Source organism: Bombina bombina, chromosome 5 (assembly GCF_027579735.1).
Source record: "Bombina bombina isolate aBomBom1 chromosome 5, aBomBom1.pri, whole genome shotgun sequence".
Classification (NCBI taxonomy): domain Eukaryota; kingdom Metazoa; phylum Chordata; class Amphibia; order Anura; family Bombinatoridae; genus Bombina; species Bombina bombina.
Window position 1 is genome coordinate 1,016,355,925 of NC_069503.1, and position 16,248 is coordinate 1,016,372,172.

The following is a 16,248-nucleotide window of genomic DNA, read 5'->3' on the forward strand; positions in this document are numbered from 1 at the left end:
CATCAGCTGGTAAGTATAAATGTCTTGACTGTTGCTGGCATGAATTGTACACAAATACATCATATGGCATACATTTTATAAACTAGTATTTAGTTTACACATTACTTAAAATGTAAATATTCAGAAAGGGATCCTCTAGCATGACTATGGTTCAATGTCACACATTAGAGGTTTGTTCTGCTCAATATGACTCATCTTCACACTTGATAGAACATAACACAAGATGCTACACACGCTTAGTAAGCTAGTGACAGAAATTTCTTATTAAATGGGGGGTGGGAGAGGGCTACAGAAATGATTCACACACTTGTAGTAATTTTGAATAAACTCTTTATGCCATTAGGGAGCTGACTTAATCTAAAGACTGAAAGGGAAGAATTAGAAGCCTGACAGTGAAGATTGCCCAGACAGTGGAAAAAGCCAAGATTGAAATTGAAGTATACCAATGGGATCATGTCTGGCATTATCTTTCAAATCTGCTGACCTTGAAAACCATACAAAGACATGTTCACATGGTAAGTGCCAACTATTTGATAGAATAAGGCTGTGGAGGCATCCTATTGGAGACACTTAGATGATTTTCTAATTTTTAGATGGTATTTCCCAGTCCTCTATTTAATGAACTGATGAATAAGACACCTATTGAAGATCAACTGTTTACCCCTGAATTGACTTTTAAAGACCATGCATTATCCAGGTTGGTGCATGCTAGTTAAGAATCACAGGAAGAATGTTGATTATTGTTAGCTTACATACATTAGTCATACTTATTTCATCATTAGATATTTAGGGATCACAATCAGAAAAAGGAATACATATTATAGTTGATATAGAGGTATTTGAATGGACATGAAATATTACATTTATGTTCAGCATACATATATTGTTGAAATGTGATATACATTATTATGTATAATTAGAAATTTGGATATTTAAATTTAATTTTTACTCCACAATATAATGGTGTATGTTTTAATTTTAGTTTAAAATCAATTTAATAAATATCTTTAAAAAATGTTGAACCAAGTTAGAGCATAGACACAAGATGATTGTAAATGTATTTTATGAATATTTGACAACGTGTGTATTAACTTTGTTCCAATTTTTTTTTTTTTCAGATTGGCATCTGATGACTTCCAGGATTTTTTTATTTTTTCATAAACCTTTTTTTTTATTAAATGTTAATAATAAACATTTTATTATTAAATACATTCTTTTGAACAGATTATAATAAATATCCATATAATCTGTCAATAAAAAAAAGTTTGACTCCCATGACTGGTAGTTGGCTATTTGACAAGCACATGCATAAGATCAAATAATGCATTAATTTTAGAAAATCTACTGATTCAGAGAATATTACATAAAACTATCTTTTTTAACATTAATTGGGGAGTGAGATCCATCGATGCTTTTCTTTGGAAATTCTTAGATGTTAAATTAATTTCGGATATGTAGTCAAAATTTCTCAACAATTATTTATTTTCACTTTTAAGAAGGGGAAGTGGTTCAATTACATTAAAGTGACAGTGTTGTTGAATGTAAAATTAATTTTATAAGATCTTGTATCTTCCTTAGGTATCTCAAAACATTATTTTCGAAATTATTTAAATTGTTACTTTTATAAATGGTAGGTCATTTAACTTGATATTTTTCACAAGCTAGTTATTGGATGCCAGGTTAATCGATGTAATTTTCTAGTGGAGTCATTTAACTATAGTTATTAATATTATGTAGTTTTTAAAATATTACCTCTTGGGTTAGACATCAAATATCTATATATAATTTTAATTCCCCTTTAGTTTATTTTGTCAATGTTAAATCAACATTCCAAATGTTTTGGTCCTTAAAGGGACATTCACAAAGTATATTGTGTATAGATGTTTTAAAAAATCATAAAATAATTTAAACATATTTAGAAAGTAATATAGAATTACATTCAGTCTTTAAATATACTTAGAAAAAAATACATCAATGCACATATCTTAGTCAATTACATAAGGCATCTATGTGCAACCAACAATCAGCAACAAAATAGAATATGTAGATATGTATTTAATCCAAGAATATATATAATTACAATCTATTGATTGAATAACAAAACATATTAAGTTGTTCAAATATTATAATCTTATACAAAATGCATACATAACATATAGCTTAATGTCCCTCTAAGCTGAAGGCTCCAAAATACCTCCTTTACAAAATATATTTCAGTCAGTGTGTAAAACAATCCAGAAGTTAATCTAAATTTGCTTTACTCATATGTTATACTAATTTATCAAAAGGAATGTGCCTAGGTTTCTGATATTTTAAGCATTATTGTGAAATGTTTCCTTAAAGGGACATGAAATCAAAATATACTTAAAGGGAGACAGTTTAAAAATTAATGATTTATACATTATGAATGAGTATTCTATTTTAAGCAACTTTAAAAATTGTCTCGTATTATGAATGCTCCTTGTGATGTTGCTATCATTACTTTAAAAAAAAGGCATTAAATAGATAATTTATTTGCTTCAGTACTCTGGACAGACCTTGGTTTTTTTGGTTGGATTAATTTATCCAACAATCATCAAGGACAACCCCGGATTTTTGGAAACAATTGTCCGTAATCTAAAATATCATTATTGATTTGCAAAGAAAGATAACAAGATAACTGTTAACATTTGCGAATCGGATTAAATTATAAAGTTGCTTAACATTTCATGCTCAATCTGAATCACCAACGCTAAATTTGTTTGGACAGTGTCCCTTTAAGAAATTTAAATAGTGTATTTACTTCTCTTCCTATCTTGACATACTTTGCTTGAAAAGCATATCGAGATAGGCTCAGTAGATGAAGATTGGTGGATGCACAGAGCTGCCTTATGTGATTGGCTCAACCATGTGCATTTAAATTTCTTCTGTTGAGGATATATAAATACTAAGATAAATTGATTTACATTTTAAAGTCTAAACAATCTGCTATCTCTACAGATCATTTGATACAATTGTTTGTTTGTAATGTCTATTTAAAACTAAAGACGCCATTGCAAAATAACATATATGAGCACTTCCGACAAATACAAGCTCGAGGTTTATTTGCTAATAACAAACAAACCTGTAGTTTAACATTTATAAACAGATTATCCAAGTTACTGACCTTATAACCAGAATTTGATCATTAAGAAATATTGCGTGGGAAACGCATCTTGAAACACCAGATTAGCATCTTTAAACATTAGTCTAATGTCACGCAATAGCACACAATCAATGTGCATTATGAAATACATTTAATAGAGCAATGTCAATACTTCACAATAAGTCAACAAATTTATTTTATGAACAATAAAGACATACAATATTAAATGTGTATTTGTATTAAAGAAAAAGACCGTTATTAAACCGAGAAATGTCTCCAACATTTAATAATGTGACAATATTAGATTTTAAAGAGAATTTAATCATTAATATTTAACGGATCACGGATATTAAATCTGCGTCACACATATCCGCATGACAGGCCCATGAGTTACTAATAATTCTACATGAAAAATAAAGTAACAGCACCACCATGAGGTATGTGTAAGGAAGTTAATAAGATATGAAACATTAAGGAACGGCCAATCCGAGTTCATCACACAAACACAACTTGAGTCAGGATGGTCTCACAGACATTCTAACAATATTTCAAACTTTTATCCAATCAGATGTACAGATAACTTGTCCCATGGTGCATCTCATGTTTACTTCACCATATAAAAGTCCATTACACGTTGCCATCTTTGTCAGTTCTCTAATGCCTGCAGGCGTACTCGATATATTTTTATATATATATATTTTAGAAGACAACCCAGCAGGCATGTCAGCTCCCAGGTTCACCAAGGAGGAGAGCGCTGCACTGGTCCACGCCGTCAAGGACTTTTATCCCCAGCTGTTTGGGAACAAGAGGAGGTTGACAGATGCGCACGTTAAGAAGGCCCTCTGGGAGTCTATCACCAATGCGGTTAGATTGGTGTGTGACGTCCAGAGGACCCAGGATCAGATCATGAGGAGATTCGGAGATATGAGGTTGCGGTTAACAAAAAAAGTTAACCTCATAAGGGACTGGGTACAAGCCCGTAAAAGAGGTGGCAAAAGAGAGGCCCCGCGGAAACTGTACCTACTCCCTTATGAGGTGACTTTATGCGAGCTCCTCAATCTCCGGGTCCCCAAAAGATTTCGATCCTCGCCATCCTCGGCCTCCTCTTCTTCCCTCCCAGCTGCGGGATCTGAAAGTCCTGACGCGGGGGCCAGGGCAGCTGCTTCTCCGTCCGGTGGCCTGGGAGGAGATGGAGAATCTGAACAAGGTAATTATCCAACTTCATATAATAACTTAATATTTGTTATTTTTATCCAAAAATGTGTATATAGTCAGATACTAAACCTATACAGATCTCACAACATACACTACATATGATGTTTAGATATCTGATTTTACATTAGTGATACATGAAATAGGAATGATGTGTCTTGCGCTCTACAGAATATGCGTCACAGAGTGAAAATGGAATTGCGCATCCACGTTAACATGGCTTTGCTGTAAGTGGCATTGCTTTACACATGTTGGTCAAATGACGGATGCGTAATCCCGCTTGGAATCATTGCGCAATGATCGCGAAAATGGAATTGCGCATCCACGTTAACATGGCTTTGCTGTAAGTGGCATTGCTTTACACATGTTGGTCAAATGACGGATGCGTAATTCCGCTTGGAATCATTGCGCAATGATCGCGAAAATGGAATTGCGCATCCACGTTAACATGGCTTTGCTGTAAGTGGCATTGCTTTACACATGTTGGTCAAAATGAAATGTGAATTATTATATATGTGAAGAATACAGTATTCTTATTTTCAATATTATACATAATAAAAAAAGAAGAATACAAATAAATTATAACATATGCCCATCAATTGATGAGAATGAAATAACAACAAAAAATAATTAAAGCTACAGTAAACAACAGAACTGATTGAAAATAAGAGTACAGGATATATTTATCATGAATTTAATTGAGGAAACAATTAACTCATGGGACTACCAAAGGATTAATATTTTTAAATTGATTTGCTAATAATGTAAAGATTTTAAACATGGCATGATTTGTATTAATGATATGCAATCCTCATTTAATATATTACAGATATGGATGTTGCTGCTGGATCCTTAAGGCAGGGCTTGTCACAGTATGGTATGTCTCATTTTAATTGACATTTGTCTTAGAAACATGGACAGAACATTACATACTAAATCCACATTGTTCAATATTTATATGTAATGTCCCTTTAATAGATGAAAAATAAATAATTCTTCGGATATCCTTAAATAACATATTAGATTTGAATTGCATGCTCAATCCCATTCATTACATCAACATATGGAGTAGAGAATTCATTAACACCAACATTGTCAAATCAATAAAATTTGATATTAAAGGGATACTGAGCTAAAATTATTAATGTTGTCATTCAGATAGAGTATGCAATATTAATAAACATTTAAATATAATACTATAATCATATGTGAAATATTCTATTGCTAAATGTATTTTAAAATCAAGAATACACGTTTATCTGCAGCTCAATTTTGGTTGACCAACCTTGGTTTTTATTGATGATTGGTGGATACCTTCAACAAACAATATTTATGGAATCCAATATTGCTTATCTTCCTTTAATATTAAAATGTAGCAACATTAAAATTATAATAGGAGTCAATGTTCAATCATTTTGAACAGTTTGAACAGTGAAATCAATGATTGAAAAAAATCATGTCAGTGTCCCTTTAATAAACAATAGATTCATTCATCTTTACATTCTTTGGATTAAACAATATTGATATATAATTCACATATTCACTGTTGGAGTTACTTTATAGATATCAGCATACTCTCACAGCACCATGATTACATATTTGTACTAATCAATTTTGTTTTGTATTGTGATCAATATGTGTTGTGTCCTAAACAAGATTACTGTACATTGCACAAATGCCTCGATGTGCCACATGTCTTTCTTTATATTTGTCAACAGCTGTTCTTCAAAATGTGGTTTGTGTGTATTGTTTGAAGAACATTGATCAATGGGTATATTTAGATATGCAATAGCATCGTATGAGATGAGTTTGATGTCTAATATAGTCAGAAATTAAACATATGTTCAATACATCATTTTTAACAGAATCCCCTTGATTCAATAAAGCATTTTTTTGTTTAATGACTGCTCTATTCTTCACATTTTCAAGTTGATTAATCATAAAATTCGATACAGATGTGATTTAGTCATATCCCAAATGTGTTTCCTAATATATATCTATATCATTCATAGAGAGAGTTGGTGTGGGGAGCCCACAGGAATACAGCAGTGACACAGAGCCGCCTTTGCGGTCCCCTGGTAAGTCCATTGACTCATTTATATGTCATTGAAGGTGTATTGGTAATCAATATTATGAGCATGATTCTGATGAAGCATAACATTTGAAACAAACATATAATTTTCTCTTCTGATTATATATTAATTTTCTTTGAATATTGAAAGATTAATAATTACAACTTTATTAGTCTACACCTTTGTTATTCAGAAGATGTATAGCATATGTTTGTTTCCATGTTCATTTTTGACAACAGTCATCAAGTGATACACACATGAGAAATCTTAAATGTTCTATGTACTATGCTTTTCTGATTTAGAAATTAATACAAACAATACATTGAAAATCTGAATCATTGAGAATAACAAATCTAATGTAATTTGTATGCTCCATCAAAATGATGTAAATCATAACTTTGGGTGTGTATATCTTTAATGCAACATTGATGTGTGTCTTTGAACAACAGTAACATATGTTATAATATCTGATCTTAATGTGTACACAACATGTTATGTTTTACAGAGCTTGATGTAACATGTGTGACGGAGGAGGAAGAGGCTGCCTTGGAGTCTGATGGTATGTGAAATATATCTATCATGTTTCCAACATGTTGCTTTATTTGAAATCATTTTATTGAAGACATTCAAAGTCTACAGCTTTTGCACTTTAAAAAGGAATATTATTTGTCTGTTCAAATACACTACTGCCCCCTTTCTATATCAGGCAGCATGAAAATATTTTTCTTTTTAAAAATGTATAATTCATGCCATCATTATGTCACATGCATATTCCAGGCCAAAACACAATAATAATGTTATAATTGTACAGACAGTAATTGATATTCATCTGAGTGCCTATATGCATACCATATCCTCATTTCATAATTGTTTACAAATTCAAACACACTTCGAAGTATATTGAAAACATAATCAATTTGAAATGCGTTTATTTGATTTCATGATGTATGAGATGTTAATATATTTTTATTTTTTTTCAGATGGATCCGCCACTTCTGGTCATCTGGTTTCCGCCCCTGCCCAGTCCCCTGACCATGCCCAGACCCCTGCCCAGGCCCAGACTCCTGACCATGCCCAGACCCCTGCCCAGACTCCTGACCATGCCCAGACCCCTGCCGGCCCTTCCCATTCGTCATTTCCTCTCCCTCCCAAAACACGCCCCTACACCTCCCTTCGCCGCTCTCCCCGTATTATGGGCCGTACAGCTGCCCAGACCCAAACTCACCACTCCCCAGCTGTACGGCCTACCCCGGAGCAGCAGCTCATCCCTCCCCAAGCCAATCCCATCCCTCCCCAAGCCAATCCCATCCCTCCCCAAGCCAATACCATCCCTCCACAACCCAATCCCATCCCTCCCCCCTATCTCAACCTTCATTGTCCTGGGTGTCGGATTGTCCTTCCCAGGCACAGCTGTAAGTATCATTCAAAATCAACATTATAAGATACTTAAAGGTACACTGAAGGTAAATATTTTATATTGTGATTCAAATAGAGCATGCAATGTTACTCAAATTTATAATTTACTACTCTTATGAATTATTCTTCATTCTCTTGCTATCTTTATTGAAACAAAGAAATGCCTAGAATTATTTTTAAATAGAAAATAATTGTGGACATCATTTCTTTATTGTTGGATGAATGTATCCATCAACCAGCAGGGACAAACAAAGTTGATAAACAAATATGGGCTGCCCTAAAAACCGACATTCTTGCATTCAAAATCTAGCTAGAGAATTCTAACATTTAAAGAATATGTGTAATTTTTTCATATTTGTAATGTCATGCTCTATCTGAATCAGTCAATTAAATATTTAGGTTCAGTGTCCCTTTAATTTGATATCACTACATATACCAATCACCACTACTTGGATCCAACAATTTATGCACAAATGTTGATACATTATCTCTTGTCTAACCCAGTGGGAATGTAATTTCTTCAGGTTGCTATGTTTACACAGCTTGTCCTCAACGCCAAAATGTTTAAGGATAGGTGTGTCTACCACAGTATAATTAAAATATTTAAATTGCTAATGTAAGTACAATGTAAATCCTTTAACAAGATTTTATACACTCAAGCTGTATAAGTGGATCATCGAAAACCAATTAAAGGGGACAACATGTTTGAGTAAACTGTCCCTTTAATGATTTCGGTCTGTCTGAATAACATATTTCATGTGTAAAGAATCAATGAAAACTAATTGATGTAAAGAATGATTTGTCTTTATGATGACAATGTATCTTTGCTTATTTTTTCGTCTGTTGTGTAATTATCCTTAATATTTAATTTATTCTTTATTTTAGGCTGTGACTCAGCATGGCTCATGCTAGAAGGTCTAGCACGAGTAGAGCAGGCCGTGCTGAGGAACGCAGCTGGCCAGAGAGGGATGAACGACACCATGCAGGCCCTGCTCCGGATTCAGGAATTGACTCTGCGTGAAATAATGCAATTAAGTTCAAGGCCTGAATCTGGAGCTGGACATGCACAGGACAATGAAGAGGATGACCAGTAAGTGGAGGATCTGGAGATGCTCCAAGGTCGCAGATAAGAATCCTCTGTCCACATGTTGATGTTTTGTTTTATTGTTGCCATTTGGCCTTTTTCAAAGTTTATTGTTGTGCCTGTTGCACTCTTTTACCTTGTCATATGTCTCCAATGGGGCTATGGTGGCCCTTGGCAACTCTCTTCATGGACTGTGATGCACTCTTTTACCTTGTCATATGTCTCCAATGGGGCTATGGTGGCCCTTGGCAACACTCTTCATGGACTGTGATGCACTCTTTTACCTTGGCATATGTCTCCAATGGGGCTATGGTGGCCCTTGGCAACTCTCTTCATGGACTGTGATGCACTCTTTTACCTTGTCATATGTCTCCAATGGGGCTATGGTGGCCCTTGGCAACTCTCTTCATGGACTGTGATGCACTCTTTTACCTTGGCATATGTCTCCAATGGGGCTATGGTGGCCCTTGGCAACTCTCTTCATGGACTGTGATGCACTGTGTTACCTTGGCATATGTCTCCAATGGGGCTATGGTGGCCCTTGGCAACTCTCTTCATGGACTGTGATGCACTCTTTTACCTTGTCATATGTCTCCAATGGGGCTATGGTGGCCCTTGGCAACTCTCTTCATGGACTGTGATGCACTCTTTTACCTTGGCATATGTCTCCAATGGGGCTATGGTGGCCCTTGGCAACTCTCTTCATGGACTGTGATGCACTCTTTTACCTTGTCATATGTCTCCAATGGGGCTATGGTGGCCCTTGGCAACTCTCTTCATGGACTGTGATGCACTCTTTTACCTTGGCATATGTCTCCAATGGGGCTATGGTGGCCCTTGGCAACTCTCTTCATGGACTGTGATGCACTGTGTTACCTTGGCATATGTCTCCAATGGGGCTATGGTGGCCCTTGGCAACTCTCTTCATGGACTGTGATGCACTCTTTTACCTTGGCATATGGCTCAAATATTCCTTATTTTTACAAGATTATTTCTAAACATTGTTGATGTTTTCTTACCTACTAATAAAAGACATGTCATTGCACCAATCTTTGTCCTCATTCTTCATGTTATTTTTTGAAAGCTATAGTTTATCTTGTTGATCCTTAAAGGGACCTACCAAAAATAATTTCTTATAAAAAATCATATATGTAAGACAATTGTAAATGACTTTAAGATTAACATCTCCAATGTAATCTTATTATTTGTCTTTATATATTTTTCTCTTAGCTTTATCATTGCATGATTATGATTAGCATAGTAATTGTTTTATATATGTATATATAGATTGTTATTTGTGTATATATGTATATTTCAATTTTCAGATCCATGTGTGTATTTAGAAACTCTGCATGAATTGATGCACCTTTAACAAATGATCTGAGTATTGATACAATGATATAATCCCTGTAAAGTGTTCATTTCATTGAAATAGTATTGTCTATGTGTATCCTCTTTTTATAAAAAAAACATGTCCCTTTAAGTGATGGTGAGCACAATTGTTAATGAATGTATTTCCATTTCTAAAGCGTTTTTGTCCTTTTTACATGAACAAGGACATATAATCTTATTAATAAACAATCTTATTGGAATGTTGACAGCACATGTATTTCATTTTCAATTCTATCTTATTGTAAAAGTGTAACCAAATAAATCTCTGTGTGTAATGCAAATATTTTAGATGATGAATATTTTTTAACAAATATGTTAACAAAATACTTCTCCTCCCATATATGGCTATAGGTAGGCTGACCATATTTAAACTTGAATAAATGACACGTTTAATCAATCCATGTATCATTATTGTTATTCCAAAACAATCAAAACATATCTTAAAACATCAATGGCATATGTATTTCTCATGTGTATCTTTTAAATGTTAAAGATATACACCATAGCTATAGTTCAAGGGACAGTCAAGTCCGAAAAGATGATTCATGATTTGGTGACATTCCTAGATAGCAATCTAGACACATACTAGTTCCTAAAATATAAATACGTTTTTTAGTGATATGCCAAGCTGTCAACTGAGTCCTTGTATTGGCTGCGGTTTTTCAGCTATCTCGGATGCGCCATGTTGCTCAAAACGTCACCTGCCAGGCTGTCCAATGATTCCTTGTATTGACTGACGTTCTTACGTGATCAAGAATGTTCCTTTTATTGGATGGCGTTTTTACGCGATCAAGGATGCGCCTTTTTTTTGGCGTTCTTACGTGATCAAGAATGTGCCTTTTATTGGATGGCGTTTTTACGCGATCAAGGATGCGCCTTTTTTTTTGGCGTTCTTACGTGATCAAGAATGTGCCTTTTATTGGATGGCGTTCTTATGTGATCAAGGAAGCGCCATGTTAAGACGTCACATGCAAGGGTCAAAAAACGTATGATTGGATTACGTAGTCCCGCAATATTTGTTTGTGCACGTTAAACACGTTTGTGACTGCAGGCAATTTTAAAAACCTTGAGAATATGTATTATTTGCATCATGTTACATTGTTGACCCGTAGCTGATAAAGACCACCACATTCTCTTTTGCTGGATGTCTGGTTGAATAAACGAACTAAAGCAAAATGTTTTCATGCATATGATATTTCGAGGCAAGTGCAAATCTCTATAGTCCATGTTGTTTAATATGTTTGTCAACAATATGTTCCTTTTTCATAAAAATGACTGTTGTTTTTAATGTTAAAGATATCTAATTAATAAATATGCGCTATTGTGTTAGAATAAAGTAATCAATATGCATTTAGCTTTATCATATGCTAAATATATGATGCCGACTTCTTCTAAATGTAATTTCGTTGTAAATTTTATTAAAGGTTCATTAGACACTCACATTATAAATCAAAATATTTTATTTTGTCTCTAGTTAGATAGTCCATTGTTTAACTAATACACGTTTCATTTTGCTTCTGTTCAAAGAAAATGTAATTAATTATCAGACTCCTCGCCAAGCCTCTAAGTTTCATGTGAGTACCATCTCCAGCTTTCTCCTATTTGTGTAAAGGGTCTTTTCATATGTTAATGATGGGGTATTGTCTGGTTTTACGGTTGTAATGGGGGTTCATCTATATTTTCAATAGAGATAACCCGATTTTCTTAGAAAGTGTTTGAAGCTTTGTAATATTGATATCAGTATATGTTAATCGTGTTGTTTGTAGTAGTGTCTATTACATACAGTTCTGTTAAAAATATAGTATACTGTCCCTTTAATGCAAATGTTGATTTTTGTATCATGTATGAGTTCCACATTGTTTAATCTTCAAATATATTATTGTTAGCATATTTTCACCCCCCACTCCTAAAAGGACTTTAAACCATATCCATTGTTCAAACAAATGTCTTTCTTAAAAAAAAATAACACAATAATGTCTCTTTAAGAAAATAGACTTTATTTAACACGTCAATATAAATCTGATTTCAATATTTAATTTTTGACCAAGTACATGTAGATATACCAACAAGCTTCAAATATGTGTTAGCATATGTAATTTTGTTAAAGGGACAGTTTAGAAAACAAATAATGTTTTGCATTATTATAAAAGTCAATTTTGTAATATCAATGATATCAAAGGTTTCTCACCAATTAATCATTTGTCTTTGTTTATTTAAATTTGCTAGCTAAACCTATGAGGTTCGTGTGCTCATTTCTTGGAGCTTGAAGAGTGCATGTAATCATTATACAATTTGACCACTAGAGGGCATTTGGATAGCATTTGTATATGTAAAACCTTGTGCTCATACAGCATATTATTTACCATGTATTGATCATTGATATCTAAAAGGTTGTTATGTCAGAACAACAAATAAGTGGTCATTTTTCATAGGCATAGATACAAGGTTAAGCACATAAGTCACACGTATTTCTCCATGTTTTGTTGTTTCCAACTTGATAATGCGTAATACAGTGTTTTCTTTGTAATCAATAATTTTCTGACTGTCCCTTTAAGCTGTGTTATTGGCATTCAAACAGTAATATGCCATCATGGATAATTGTAATGGTAATTTTGTTTGCGATTCGGGAAACAGTTTGGACATCACATCACAGAAACCAATCAATATCATGAACAAGGATAGGTATGTGATGATGTGGTTTTCACACACTTATAACCCACACTCTGCAAACAATCTGCCTCCATGGACCCGGTCCCATAGAAGTAGATTATATACAGAGTGTGGTCCACAAGTGTATGAAAACTACATCATCACATACCTATCCATTACACATTAAATAAAAAAAAATTAAAGATGAAAATAAATACTTACTTCCTCTTCCTTCCCCTCTTCCCACTGGGCTGAGGCTCTGGGAGGGGCAACTGCCGACTCCGAAGAGTTCTCCTTGGAGAGGTTGTGGGAAGAGTGGAAGGAAGAGTACTAAGACGACCAAGGTGAGGAGGAGAAGATGGCTGAGGAGGAGAAGCTGGCTGAAGAGGAGAAGCTGGCTGAAGAGGAGGAGATGGCTGAAGAAGATGAGATGGCTGAAGAGGAGTAGATGGCCCGGCAGGAGTAGATGGCCCGGCAGGAGTAGATGGCCCGGCAGGAGGAGATGGGCCGGCAGGAGGAGATGGGCTGGCAGGAGGAGGTCCAGCAGCAGGAGGCCCAGCAGCAGGAGGCCCAGCAGCAAGAGGCCCAGCAGCAGGAGGCGGACCAGGAGGTAGACCAGCATGCGCCTCCCGGAAAAAATTGAACATCTCTTGGTGCAGATGAAAGATTCTGTTTTGGCCTTGTTCGATTCTATTGAGTATGTTTATTATTTGGTTTTGTCCTTCAATTATTTGATTTTGGCCATCAAGTATTCTAGTGCGTCCTTCGATATTTTGTATCCGGGAGTTACGCATCTGGTCTATGTAGTCCAGTAGAACCCGCACCTCCGCTATTTCCTCTTGTTGTGCTTGGCGGGGTACGCGTGCACGGCGGTGTGCGGGTCCTTGATGGTCCTCTGGTTCCGCGTGCTCCTCCTCTGCTTCCGGGGCCTCTTCATCAGCTTCCGTGCGCTCTTCGTCACGGGGGGCCTCTTCCCTCCGAAGTGGAAATTCCTCCCCACCACTCTCATCCCGGGGAGATAGATGAGGCTGTGTTTCTTGTGCTGCCTCCTCCCCAGACTCTGTATATTAAAAAAAAAAAAAATGTATATATTAGCATATTTGCAAATCAAGCTTTAAATGACTTAGCTTACGATACAAGATGATCTCTGGTCAATCTGAATTTTTTCACGTTTGTTTTCAGTCTGTTTAAATGCACACCTAACCTATAGCCTAGATACTGATGTAACCGCAAAGTAATTGAATGCGTGTAAACAACGTTATAGCATTAATCTGATCCTTAAAGGGACATGAAACCCAATGTTTTATCTTTCATGATTTAGAAGCATACATTTATTATCAACTTTCTAATGTACTTTTCGTATCTAATTAGCTTCATTCTCTGGATATTCTTTGCTGAAAAGCATATCTAAATATGCTTAAAAGATGCTGATTGTTAGCTGAATATAGCTGCCTCCTGTGATTGTTTCACCGTGTGCATGGCTATTTCTTCATTAAAATATATCTCAAGAATTATTCAAATTAGGTAATATAAGTACATTTGAATGTTTTGTCAAATTGTATTCGCTACCTCAATCATGAAAGTAAATGTTTGCGTATAGTGTCCCTTGAAATACATTCGTATGTGAAATTATTGTTCAATGAGCTTACCGTCAGATGAGAGTGGCAGGTTCCCGGTATCAATTCCTCCGATACCGACTATTTCCACCTCGGAGATGCTGGGCCGCAACATTTCCTCCCATCGGCAGTACTCTATTTCCAGGGCAGGTCCGCCACCGGTTCCTGCGGCATGTCGGGCCTCCAGACTTAACTTTTTCTTCAGATCCATCTTACAGTCCCGGTAGCGATGTTTTATCGATTCAAGATCTCTGTTCCGGCCACCCACTGCATTGACTGCATTTCTTATCTCATTCCAGAGCCTCCTCTTGTCAGTCGGGGTAGTCTTCTGGTGCTGCAGCCTCCTATACCTGGCCATATAGGCCTCTATGAGGTATGAGGGCCTCCTTCTCCTCCATCGAAAACCTCGCCTCCCTAGTCGCCTTGGCCTTCCCCTGTGACGATGCCCTCTGTTTCCCGGACTGTGAAGCCCTACTCTGTCCGCCACTGGGCCCAGCCACTTGTTCATCTTGAACCAAGTGGCTGGGTCCACCCACCGCTTCCACCCCCGCTTCCTGCCCCCCTTCCTGCCCCCCTTCCTGCCCTGTTCCTCTCCCCCTCCCTCTCCTCCCCCCTCTACCTCTCCCCTGCCTGGCCTCCATCTGTTCCCTAAACTAAACCCCAAATAATCAAACAAAAAGTGAGTGTGATGAAATGAAAGGGGGTCAAAATAAAGAACTAAAAAGACAAAAAAAGTGCTGAAAGTGTGAGAGGGATGTAAAAAAACAAAGAGGGTAAGGAGTATTTAAATAAACCAAAAGAAGAAGAAGACTAAAAGGAGGATATGTAAACTAAATGTAACTAGGGGATGGGTATGGGATGGGTATGGGGTATGGGATAAGAGTAAATGGGATGAAAGGGAATGGGACTACAGGGAATGGGGTATGGAGTGTCGTATGAGGGGGTAGGGGGTATGGAGTGTATGTAGTGTTATTGATAAGTGTATGTATGTATTGAATGTGTTTGCGTGTAAATGTGTTAAGTGTACAGAAAAATCACTCGCTCGCTAACTCACACTACTACTAATTCTCACTAACACACTACTACTAATTCTCACTAACAAACACTCCCACTAACTCTCACTAACTACCAGTAACTTACGCTCCCACTAACAACTCTCACTAACAACTCCCACTAACTCACTCACGCTCCCACTAACAGACTCTCTCCCACTCCCACTAACTCCCACTAACTCACTCACGATAACACTAACAACTGACTCTCTCACGCTAACACTAACTCACTCACAATAATGCACCAACTCTCTAATATTAAACCTCCAATCTCCAAAGACCCAACAGCAACACAGTCAAAGAAGCCCTGCTTGTGTGGTGCTTATATACCCTGTGTAAATGTTTAATGATGTACCTATTTGCGTTGTAAATTGTGTTCATGTGTGCTTTATTAGCAATTAATATTAGTGCAATGTGTATTAGGTGTGTGAATTTGCGCATGCTCATTTTGAGTTAGTATTTGTGGAATGTGTAGAATGCGATGATGTCATAGTGGTCGTTTTCTCTAACATTGTCCAATAGTATTCTTTTTAAATGTGAATTTGCGATGGTGTGTTCTTAGTGAAGTGTTGTATATGTATGTTTGTCCTAATATATAGTTATATTGAATGCGATTATATATTTTTTATTC